General features: G+C 49.4%; 1 protein-coding gene across 1 annotated transcript in view; it reads left to right on the top strand.

Annotated features, from left to right (window-relative positions):
* The first annotated feature begins 1438 nt into the window (after positions 1 to 1438).
* Positions 1439 to 11052, top strand: part of vegfab (vascular endothelial growth factor Ab) — a 56932-nt gene continuing 47318 nt past the window's right edge. Inside the window, exon 1 of the mRNA XM_060848642.1 lies at positions 1439 to 1455. The gene's annotated coding sequence lies outside the window, so the exon portion shown is untranslated. The remainder of the gene's footprint in view (positions 1456 to 11052) is intronic.

Here is an 11052-nt window from a genome sequence, read left to right as displayed (position 1 = left end):
CCCTGCCTCCGCAAGCTGGCATCTAGCGCCTTCTGCTGTCCAAAGGCTGCACTGCAGGAGGACAACCCTCGCCTCCTCCGTTTCATCTCGCCGCTGCACAGGCGAGGTCTGCTGGGGCTGAGTTGAAAGCAGTTTTTTGCGGGGTGTTAGCGTGGAGAAGTACGTGTGTGCAAAGCCGCTTTGCACAAGATCGTCTCCATAGCTCCTGAAGTAAAAAAAAAGCGGAGGGCTTTATTTCCTTTCCCAAAGTTATGTAACTCCTTACTTTCCGATACAAGGTGCAGGAGTGGGGACTGGTTTTAAACACAACACCCACTGTTTGAAAAGAGAACAAACAAAAAATGCAGCCGGATCCCTCAAGGCTGAGTTTTAATCGAATTGACCTTTTTAATGGAACCATTAATTTGAACTATGGCGTTCTTTCTTATTGAAAAAATTGGAGAGGTTAATGAGGATATTTTAACCAGATTTGTCACATATTAGACAGATTCAATGAAGATATTAAGAGCCTTAGTAAAAGTCAACACTAATTTCTTTTTGGACTCTTGAAGAGTCTAATTCATCTCCCACCCTCCATCCCCCACTCTCAATTCCCCTCCCTCCTCCTCCCCCCCAGTATCTGCCATTTGTTAATCAGGTCAGAATGATACTCATTCCTCATTTCTGCCTCCAATCAATTCATTAATAGGATTATGGATTGTTATTCTGTACTGTCTCAGAGCTTGACGTCAGTATCATTTGATATAAGCAGGACGCTCTATTTTTAAAATGCTAACATCAACATCTCAAAGTTTACCTAATTGTACTTCACTGCCAGGGTGTTCAGCAAAGATTTTGTTGATCTCGGTTTGTCTGCCATCCTTTTACTGATTTCTCTCTCTCCAGGTGCGTTCTATGTTCTTACATTTTTTTTCACCAACCAACAAATTCCTCTGCCCCTTCTCTCTCTCTCTCCCCCCCCCCCCCCAAATCTTTAACTATATTCCCCTCCCACTTTTACCAACTGTATCCCAGTCACATGTGGGCTTCAGATTACCAATTTTCCGAGATTAGCTCAGGGCGGCACGGTGGCACAGTGGTTAGCACTGCTGCCTCACAGCGCCTGAGACCCGGGTTCAGTTCCCAACTCAGGCGACTGACTGTGTGGAGTTTGCACGTTCTCCCCGTGTCTGCGTGGGTTTCCTCCGGGTGCTCCGGTTTCCTCCCACTGTCCAAAGATGTGCGGGGTCAGGTGAATTGGCCATGCTAAATTGCCCATAGTGTTAGGTAAGGGGTAAATGTAGGGTATGGGTGGGTTGCGCTTCGGCGGGTCGGTGTGAACTTGTTGGGCCGAAGGGCCTGTTTCCACACTGTAGTAATCTAAAAAAAAAATTCCTGGGATTTAAAAGTTCCCCCTTTGGATACGACACCCAGCAACCGGGGAGAGTTATAAACATGGGCATCGAAAAGAATTGGGTAAGTTGTTTACTTTTTTTTAAATAACATGTTGCTCTGTTGATACTGGCACTGACCTACAGAGAAGGCGCAGCTCAGATACAGGCCATTCCTCGTGCCTGGGTTCATGGACTGCTCACTAACTAAACCCTGTCAACGTTAACTTTTATAGTCCTGCTCGCTGCTGCCACAAGGCAAAAAAATACTCAGGACCATCCAGAGTGCAAGGTCACTGTGTAAGAGGCAAGTAAAGATTACCACTTGCTGCAGGTCTTGTTTATATTGCTTGTACTGTAAACTATACTGCAGCTAATGGGAAATACACTTTGCCAGAGCCATTGCTGCCAACAGGGACAGGTTCAGGGCCTGGTCTGTAACACTGGTGGGCCCAAATCTTTGAGAAAGTAAGAGCAGCTCCCTGGAGCACTGAATTAAAGACTTGAGATTGCCCCTTTTTGTTGTTGTTGTTGTTGGAAAAGGGAAATGGAACAAAGGGAGGTAAATGATATTGAGAAAGGGGCCAGTCAGAAAGTGATTCATTAGAAGCGAGGTTAGAGAAACCGAATGGCATTGTAGAATTATGTCGTGAATGTAAAGACACATTCCAAAGATACACGTAGACTTAGCTCGTGTTCCTTTGAGTGTAAAATGTCAGGGTGTTTTAATATGGTAAAATTCTCTGACAGGGTAGAAACAGAGAAACTGTTACCCTTACTGGGGGAATACAGAACTAGGGGGAGGGGTGGGGGGGGAGGGGGGCAATGTTAAAATTGAACTTGGGCCATGCAGGAGCAAAACCAGGAAGCACAGAGGGTGACGGGTATTGAGCGCCAATTAACTGTCAATTTGACAGACTGACTGAAACAGTCCGGTTTAATATGGTCAAGAACTAGATTAGAATTAATTACACTTTGAAAAAAGGAAGGAGACAGACAGAGAGGAAAATACATTGAAACCATAGAAACCTCTTTGTGTCTCTCCAGTCTGTGCAGACTTGGAGCACCAGTCTCCTTTAGTGAAATGCGTGAAAAGAACATTTGGAAGCAAATTGGGGGCCATGAGAGTACTCCTCCCGACTTTGACTGTCTATGTATGGGCTTCCTATTGTGTCTGTATCCGCCCTTTATCCCAAAGTGTTGCTCCACCAGTGATTGGACTGTGAAGGGGAGGGATTTACCTCACTTCTGAGCAATCCTCATTCCCCTGCATTAACTCATTACCAGTCTCTCCCACTCTGGTATGGAGCATTAGTTGGATTATCATGAGGACCCTTGTACCAGGAACAGGGGAGGCATTGTGTGAGGCCTTCATTAGAATTGCTTAAAAAGGAAGTCCTTCCATGTGATTTTAAAAAAAAACAAATAATCCCTCCAGAGTATTTTTCTGTGCAACAATGTCTATAGAGGACTGCAACCTCTCCATGTCTCCATGAAACATGTACAGGTGAAGAAAACTCCACCGCTACGTGTACAGACACACATAGAAGCAGATACAGATACACACTGAAACGTACACAGATACACATATTAACATAGGCAATTGGGACAGAAAGCTATGTCACAGAGATGTACACAAAAGGACAAATACGCAGGCATGCAAATACACACAGAAACCTTCGCATCAGTTTATGTATCTGCATATTTACTTAAATGCACACAGACAATAAGACAACAATATGAACACATGTAGACTTACAAATACACAGACACCCATTTCTAAAGATTGGATATAACCCCACAGATGCACAATTTCTTCTTATAAACTCGACACAAAACCATAGACACACACAGTCCCTATTATAGACTAGATACAAACCCACAGACACAAAGTCCCTGTGACAGCCTAGATACGACCCACAGATATACACAGTTGCTATTATAGACTAGATACAAACCCACAGACATACACAGTCCCTGTTATAGATTAGATACAAACCCACAGACACACACAGTCCCTGTTACAAATTAGATACAAACTCACAGACACACACAGTCCCTGTTATAGACTAGATACACACCCACAGACACACACAGTCCCTGTTATAGACTAGATACAAACCCACAGACACACACAGTCCCTGTTGTAGACTAGATAAACACCCACAGACACACACAGTTCCTGTTATAGACTAGATACAAACCCACAGACACACACAATCCCTGTTACAAACTAGATACAAACCCATAGACACACACAGTCCCTGTTATAGACTAGATACACACCCACAGACACACACGGTCCCTGTTATAGACTAGATACACACCCACAGACACACACAGTCCCTGTTATAGACTAGATACTAACCCACAGACACACGCAGTCCCTGTTATAGACTAGATACAAACACATAGACACACACAGTCCCTGTTATAGCCTCGATACACACCCACAGACACACACACTCCCTGTTATAGACTAGATACAAACCCACAGACACACACAGTCCCTGTTACAAACTAGATACAAACCCACAGACACACACAGTCCCTGTTATAGACTAGATACAAACCCACAGACACACACAGTCCCTGTTATAGACTAGATACAAACCCACAGACACACACAGTCCCTGTTGTAGACTAGATACACACCCACAGACACACACAGTTCCTGTTATAGACTAGATACAAACCCACAGACACACACAATCCCTGTTACAAACTAGATACAAACCCATAGACACACACAGTCCCTGTTATAGACTAGATACACACCCACAGACACACACGGTCCCTGTTATCGACTAGATACACACCCACAGACACACACAGTCCCTGTTATAGACTAGATACTAACCCACAGACACACGCAGTCCCTGTTATAGACTAGATACAAACACATAGACACACACAGTCCCTGTTATAGCCTCGATACACACCCACAGACACACACACTCCCTGTTATAGACTAGATACAAACCCACAGACACACACAGTCCCTGTTACAAACTAGATACAAACCCACAGACACACACAGTCCCTGTTATAGACTAGATACAAACCCACAGACACACACAGTCCCTGTTATAGACTAGATACAAACCCACAGACACACACAGTCCCTGTTATAGACTAGATACACACCCACAGACACACACAGTCCCTGTTATAGACTAGATACAAACCCACAGACACACACAGTCCCTGTTATAGATTAGATACACTTCCACAGACACACACAGTCCCTGTTATAGACTAGATACACACCCACAGACACACACAGTCCCTGTTATAGACTAGATACAAACCCACAGACACACACAGTCCCTGTTATAGACTAGATACAAACCCACAGACACACACAGTCCCTGTTATAGACTAGATACTAACCCACAGACACACACAGTCCCTGTTATAGACTAGATACACTCCCACAGACACACGCAGTCCCTGTTATAGACTAGATACACACCCACAGACACACGCAGTCCCTGTTATAGACTAGATACTAACCCACAGACACACACAGTCCCTGTTATAGACTAGATACACACCCACAGACACACACAGTCCCTGTTATAGACTAGATAAGCACCCACAGACACACACAGTCCCTGTTATAGACTAGATACACTCCCACAGACACACACAGTCCCTGTTATAGACTAGATAAGCACCCACAGACACACACAGTCCCTGTTATAGACTAGATACACACCCACAGACACACACAGTCCCTGTTATAGACTAGATACAAACCCACAGACACACACAGTCCCTGTTATAGACTAGATACACACCCACAGACACACGCAGTCCCTGTTATAGACTAGATACAAACCCACAGACACACACAGTCCCTGTTATAGACTAGATACTAACCCACAGACACACACAGTCCCTGTTATAGACTAGATACAAACCCACAGACACACACAGTCCCTGTTATAGACTAGATACAAACCCACAGACACACGCAGTCCCTGTTATAGACTTGATTCAAACCCACAGACACACACAGTCCCTGTTATAGACGAGATACAAACCCACAGACACACACAGTCCCTGTTATAGACTAGATACAAACACACAGACACACACAGTCCCTGTTACAGTTTGAAGAAGAATTGAAGTGGACCTGCCAATTACAGTCCAACTCTCTAATATTTAATTAAGTGATTAGGAAATTCTGGGAAACGCACACACGGGGACCATTCACCTTCTCCAGTCTAATGTTCTGACACTTCACACCGTTTTCCGAAGCTCTGATGTAATCGCTTCCACCGCCCCCTTTGACCATCCGTTCCCAGTGCCTTGTTCGAGCCAGACAGAAGCTCACCTCCTTGTCCCCCACCCACCCACCCTAGCAAGAATTGTTCTGAATCGCTCTCCCCCATCTCCCTGCCTGGTGAAGAACTGTTTTTTTTTCGCAGTGACTGGTTTAATGACAGTTCTTAAATTCCACCCAAGCCACCTCCCAGACACAGTATCACAGGGAAGGTGACCAGGAGTGGCCGTTGTTAGAGACAGACACGGTGTATACCTGTGTCGCTTCGCCTGGCGGCTTGAGTTAGTTGCAACAATTGAAATTCCCCCCCATCTCTCTCTCTCTCTCTCTCTGTCTGCTTTAAGTCAACTCATTTATCGGCCTGATCCAATTTCATTCAGTGTCAAACGAAACTGTCCCGAGTTGTGTGCAGGGGGAAGTGAGCATCCGAAAAACAGAGAACTCCCAACCTCCCGCTTCAAGCTGAAATCGATTTGCGGTTTCACTAAAGTTCAATGAACCCGTTGATCCCAACGTTAGAGAGCGGGCGAGAGAGACACACAGAGAGAGAGAGAGAGAGTGTGTGTGTGTGTGTGTGTGCTGGAAAGCACCAGCCCTCCTGACAAATTCATGTCACTTCTCAGGCTTGGCCCGGGTCTAATCGGTCCTTCCCCAGACAGACAGTGACAGAACCCTTTTCAAAGCCAGCAGTTCCCCGTCCACCGTCTCCAAAGGGCAATGCACAATGGTTATAAAACAGAGTTCAACCCAAGCCTCTCCCAGCGAGGTGATGGGCACTGTCCCTAACACAGAGAGACAGCAGTGTCCGCTTTCTCCTCGGCAGGGGTCCCTTTCGCCTTTATTGTCTTTCAGGTGGGACCCACCAACGTGAGAGCACTCGCCTGCTGTAATATTGTTTCATCGGGACCCAGAGAATGGGACGTGTGCAACTGCATGTACAGTACAGCCCTCCTGCCTTTTATAACAGCAGCCGGGAGATGGAATTAAAAGGGAAATGCATTTGATCGATGCGTTCACCCAGGGGCTTATCCAACTACCACCTCCCTCCCGTTTCCCCAGTAACTCGAGACCCCCCCGCCCCACCCCTTCCCTTTTGACAAACCCGCTCCTGCAATTATCTGCAGAAGATTAGAGCCAAGGTTAGAGTGGTGCTGGAAAAGCACAGCAGGTCAGGCAGCATCCGAGGAGCTGGGGGCGGGGGGGGGGGTCGACGTTTCTGGCAAAAATAAAGCTCTTCATCAGAAATGACTGATTCAGGAGACTGTCATACACCTTTTCCCACATACGTCCCCCACCCTTCATTAACGCACCCAGTGACAAACCCTGAAGGGGGGGAGAGGAGTGGGGTCCGCTCTACATTGTCCCCAGCTACACTTCAGTTGGAGAGACGGAAGGAGACGTACTGGGACAGAAGTTGGCACCCAGAATGGGAGGGGGTGGTGGTGAGCTTGAACCCGGACCTCCTAGCTTAGAGGTTGGGACACTACCACTGCACCACAAGAGGCCTGAAGCCAGCTGCTATTTCACAGCAGCGAGTACAGGGCTGGAAGCAGCCGGGTCTCATAACAATGGTCTCTCCCATCTCCTGGGGGGTCACTGATAGGGAGAGGGGCTGCAGTGAGAATTTGGGGGGCAGGCTGAACGCTCCCTCTGTCAAACACAGCTCAGTAATTACAGGGGAAAGAAAAAAAGGGGAATTGAAGACCAAAATAACCTTCACCAGAAATAGCACGAATTTGGCAAGTTAGCAAGAGTTATTCTGTCTTTTTTTGAGCTCGGCACAATTGTAGAATTTGAGGCATGGTCTTCAGGGAGACAGTAACTACTTGCAGTTTTACAACGCAAATTGCTTTCATAAAGCACTGAGTCACTTCGGGGGAGTGGGGGTGGAGGGAAGCGACCACTGGGTCAGCGAATGGGGTCTGGATCACTATCTCATAAAGTACAATGGCACAGAGAAAGGTCGAAGGAGAGAGCCAAAGGGAAGGCCTACACTGTAGGGTGGGTGTGTGTGGGAGGGGGTAGGGGGGTGGGGGGGTGGGGGGGGAGGGGTTGTGGGGAGAGGTGAGCAATTGACCTGAAGTTGAAGAATGATAAGTGTTGCAGGGGCTGGAAGAGGTTATGAAGACAAGGAGCTGAGCAGTTCCAACTGGAAATCCCAGAGTGAACTCCAAAGGGACTTGGGAGCTGCTCCAGGTTGGATTCCTGGCTTATAATCAGTGGATAAGGGGAAGGGACAAGCGGAGCTGAGGAGGATGGGGGTGAAGAGGGAGTGAGGAAGGGGGAGGGGAAGAGGGAGTGAGGAGGTGGGGGGTGAAGAGGGAGTGAGGAGGTGGGGGGTGAAGAGGGACTGAGGAGGTGGGGGAGTGAGGAGGCGAGTCCGGTCTCCTGCAGGTGAGTTGTTGGATGCCCTACCCTGGATAACACAAGGGAGTAAAGGCTAGTCACTGACCAGACCTTGCTGCCAGAGAACCCAGAGGGTTGCCTGAAAGTGCACTTTAATTTTAAAGCGCGTTGTGCTGAGCACAGCAGACTCCTCCTGCTGTCAATGTCTATTCACCCTCGCCCTGCATGAGGCAGGGGCCGGTAGTTGGTGACAGTGTGTATCCTGGAGTTCACAGCCCGCTCTCTGACAGAGGGACCCACTGCAGAGAGACTTTTTTTTAAAAACAAAAAGCATGGAGAGGTATTTTCTGATCACCCCGTTCAGAGATGTTCTGGAGCACGTGGGTGAGAGGTTGGGACACTACCACTGCACTACAAGAGGCCTGAGATCAGCCGCTATTGCACAGCAGCGAGCACAGGGAAAGGAGCTAGTCTGACCCACCAGCAGGATGCTTCCTAACCGTGTGATGGACACACTGTCTCAGCCTGGTCTAGGGGTCTATAAGTCGTTCAAACACACTGCTGTCCTGATGCATTACAGCAGTTCATCAGCACCCGGGAGACAACGATTAAAACTAAGACAATAACCTGCATTTTTTTTTAACTGATGGAGTAGTTTGTTACACACTGCAAACCCATCCAGTTCTCTCAATCACTTGTTGCAGTAGGGACTCTGATGTTTAAGTAGTGGGTGGGTGATCACGTGCCTAGAGCTTAATCAGGGATTGGGCGGAGCTCCCCGTGTCACAGACCGGCACCTTCCAAGATATAAATCATTTCATCAAGTGGAATGGTACACATGCAGAGTGAGAGACTGGGGGTGTGGTATAGGTGCAGAGTGAGAGACTGGGGGTGTGGTATAGGTGCAGAGTGAGAGACTGGGGGAGTGGTATAGGTGCAGAGTGAGAGACTGGGGGAGTGGTATAGGTACAGGGTGAGAGACTGGGGGAGTGGTATAGGTGCAGGGTGAGAGACTGGGGGAGTGGTATAGATGCAGGGTGAGAGACTGGGGGAGAGGGATAGGTGCAGAGTGAGAGACTGGGGAAGTGGTATAGGTGCAGAGTGAGACACTGGGGAGAGGGATAGGTGCAGAGTGAGAGTGGGAGAGAGGGATAGGTGCAGGCTGAGAGACTGGGAGAGAGGGACAGGTCGAGAGTGAGAGACTGGGGGAGAGGGATAGATGCAGGGTCAGATACTGGGAGAGAGGGATAGGTGCAGAGTGAGTGACAGGGGAGAGGGATAGGTGCAGAGTGAGACACTGGGGAGAGGGATAGGTGCAGAGTGAGATAGTGGGAGAAAGGGATAGATGCAGAGTGAGAGTGGGAGTGAGGGATAGGTGCTGAGAGACTGGGAGAGAGGGACAGGTCTAGAGTGAGAGACTGGGGGAGAGGGATAGATGCAGGGTCAGATACTGGGGGAGAGGGATAGGTGCAGAGTGAGTGACAGGGGAGAGGGATAGGTGCAGAGTGAGACACTGGGGAGAGGGATAGGTGCAGAGTGAGATACTGGGGGAGAGGGATAGGTGCAGAGTGAGTGACGGGGAGAGGGATAGGTGCAGAGTGAGAGACTGGGGGGAGATGGATAGGTGCAGGGTGAGAGACTGGGGGGAGAGGGATAGGTGCAGGGTGAGAGACTAGGGGGAGAGGGATAGGTGCAGGGTGAGAGACTGGGGGGAGAGGGATAGGTGCAGGGTGAGAGACTGGGGGAGTGGTATAGGTGCAGGGTGAGAGACTGGGGGAGTGGTATAGGTGCAGGGTGAGAGACTGGGGGAGAGGGATAGGTGCAGAGTGAGACACTGGGGAGAGGGATAGGTGCAGAGTGAGATACTGGGAGAAAGGGATAGATGCAGAGTGAGAGTGGGAGTGAGGGATAGGTGCTGAGAGACTGGGAGAGAGGGACAGGTCTAGAGTGAGAGACTGGGGGAGTGGTATAGGTGCAGGGTGAGAGACTGGGGGAGTGGTATAGGTGCAGAGTGAGATACTGGGAGAAAGGGATAGATGCAGAGTGAGAGTGGGAGAGAGGGATAGGTGCTGAGAGACTGGGAGAGAGGGACAGGTCTAGAGTGAGAGACTGGGGGAGAGGGATAGATGCAGGGTCAGATACTGGGAGAGAGGGATAGGTGCAGAGTGAGTGACAGGGGAGAGGGATAGGTGCAGAGTGAGTGACAGGGGAGAGGGATAGGTGCAGAGTGAGAGACTGGGGGGAGAGGGATAGGTGCAGGGTGAGGGACTGGGGGGAGAGGGATAGGTGCAGGGTGAGGGACTGGGGGGAGAGGGATAGGTGCAGGGTGAGAGACTGGGGGGAGAGGGATAGGTGCAGGGTGAGATACTGGGAGAAAGGGATAGGTGCAGAGTGAGAGTGGGAGTGAGGGATAGGTGCAGGCTGAGAGACTGGGAGAGAGGGACAGGTCTAGAGTGAGAGACTGGGGGGAGAGGGATGGGTGCAGGGTGAGAGACTGGGGGAGAGGGATAGATGCAGGGTCAGATACTGGGAGAGAGGGATAGGTGCAGAGTGAGTGACAGGGGAGAGGGATAGATGCAGGGTGAGGGACTGGGGGGAGAGGGATAGGTGCAGGGTGAGAGACTGGGGGGAGAGGGATAGGTGCAGGGTGAGAGACTGGGGGGAGAGGGATAGGTGCAGGGTGAGAGACTGGGGAGAGGGATAGGTGCAGAGTGAGATACTGGGAGAAAGGGATAGATGCAGAGTGAGAGTGGGAGTGAGGGATAGTGCAGGCTGAGAGTGGGAGTGAGGGATAGTGCAGGCTGAGAGACTGGGAGAGAGGGACAGGTCTAGAGTGAGAGACTGGGGGAGAGGGATAGATGCAGGGTCAGATACTGGGAGAGAGGGATAGGTGCAGAGTGAGTGACAGGGGAGAGGGATAGGTGCAGAGTGAGACACTGGGGAGAGGGATAGGTGCAGGCTGAGATACTGGGAGAAAGGGATAGATGCAGAGTGAGAGTGGGAGTGAGGGATAGGTGCTGAGAGACTGGGAGAGAGGGACAGGTC

Source organism: Hemiscyllium ocellatum, chromosome 3 (assembly GCF_020745735.1).
Source record: "Hemiscyllium ocellatum isolate sHemOce1 chromosome 3, sHemOce1.pat.X.cur, whole genome shotgun sequence".
Taxonomy (NCBI): domain Eukaryota; kingdom Metazoa; phylum Chordata; class Chondrichthyes; order Orectolobiformes; family Hemiscylliidae; genus Hemiscyllium; species Hemiscyllium ocellatum.
The sequence above is the reverse complement of the archived record's forward strand: the minus strand, read 5'-3'. Positions and strand labels throughout refer to the sequence as shown.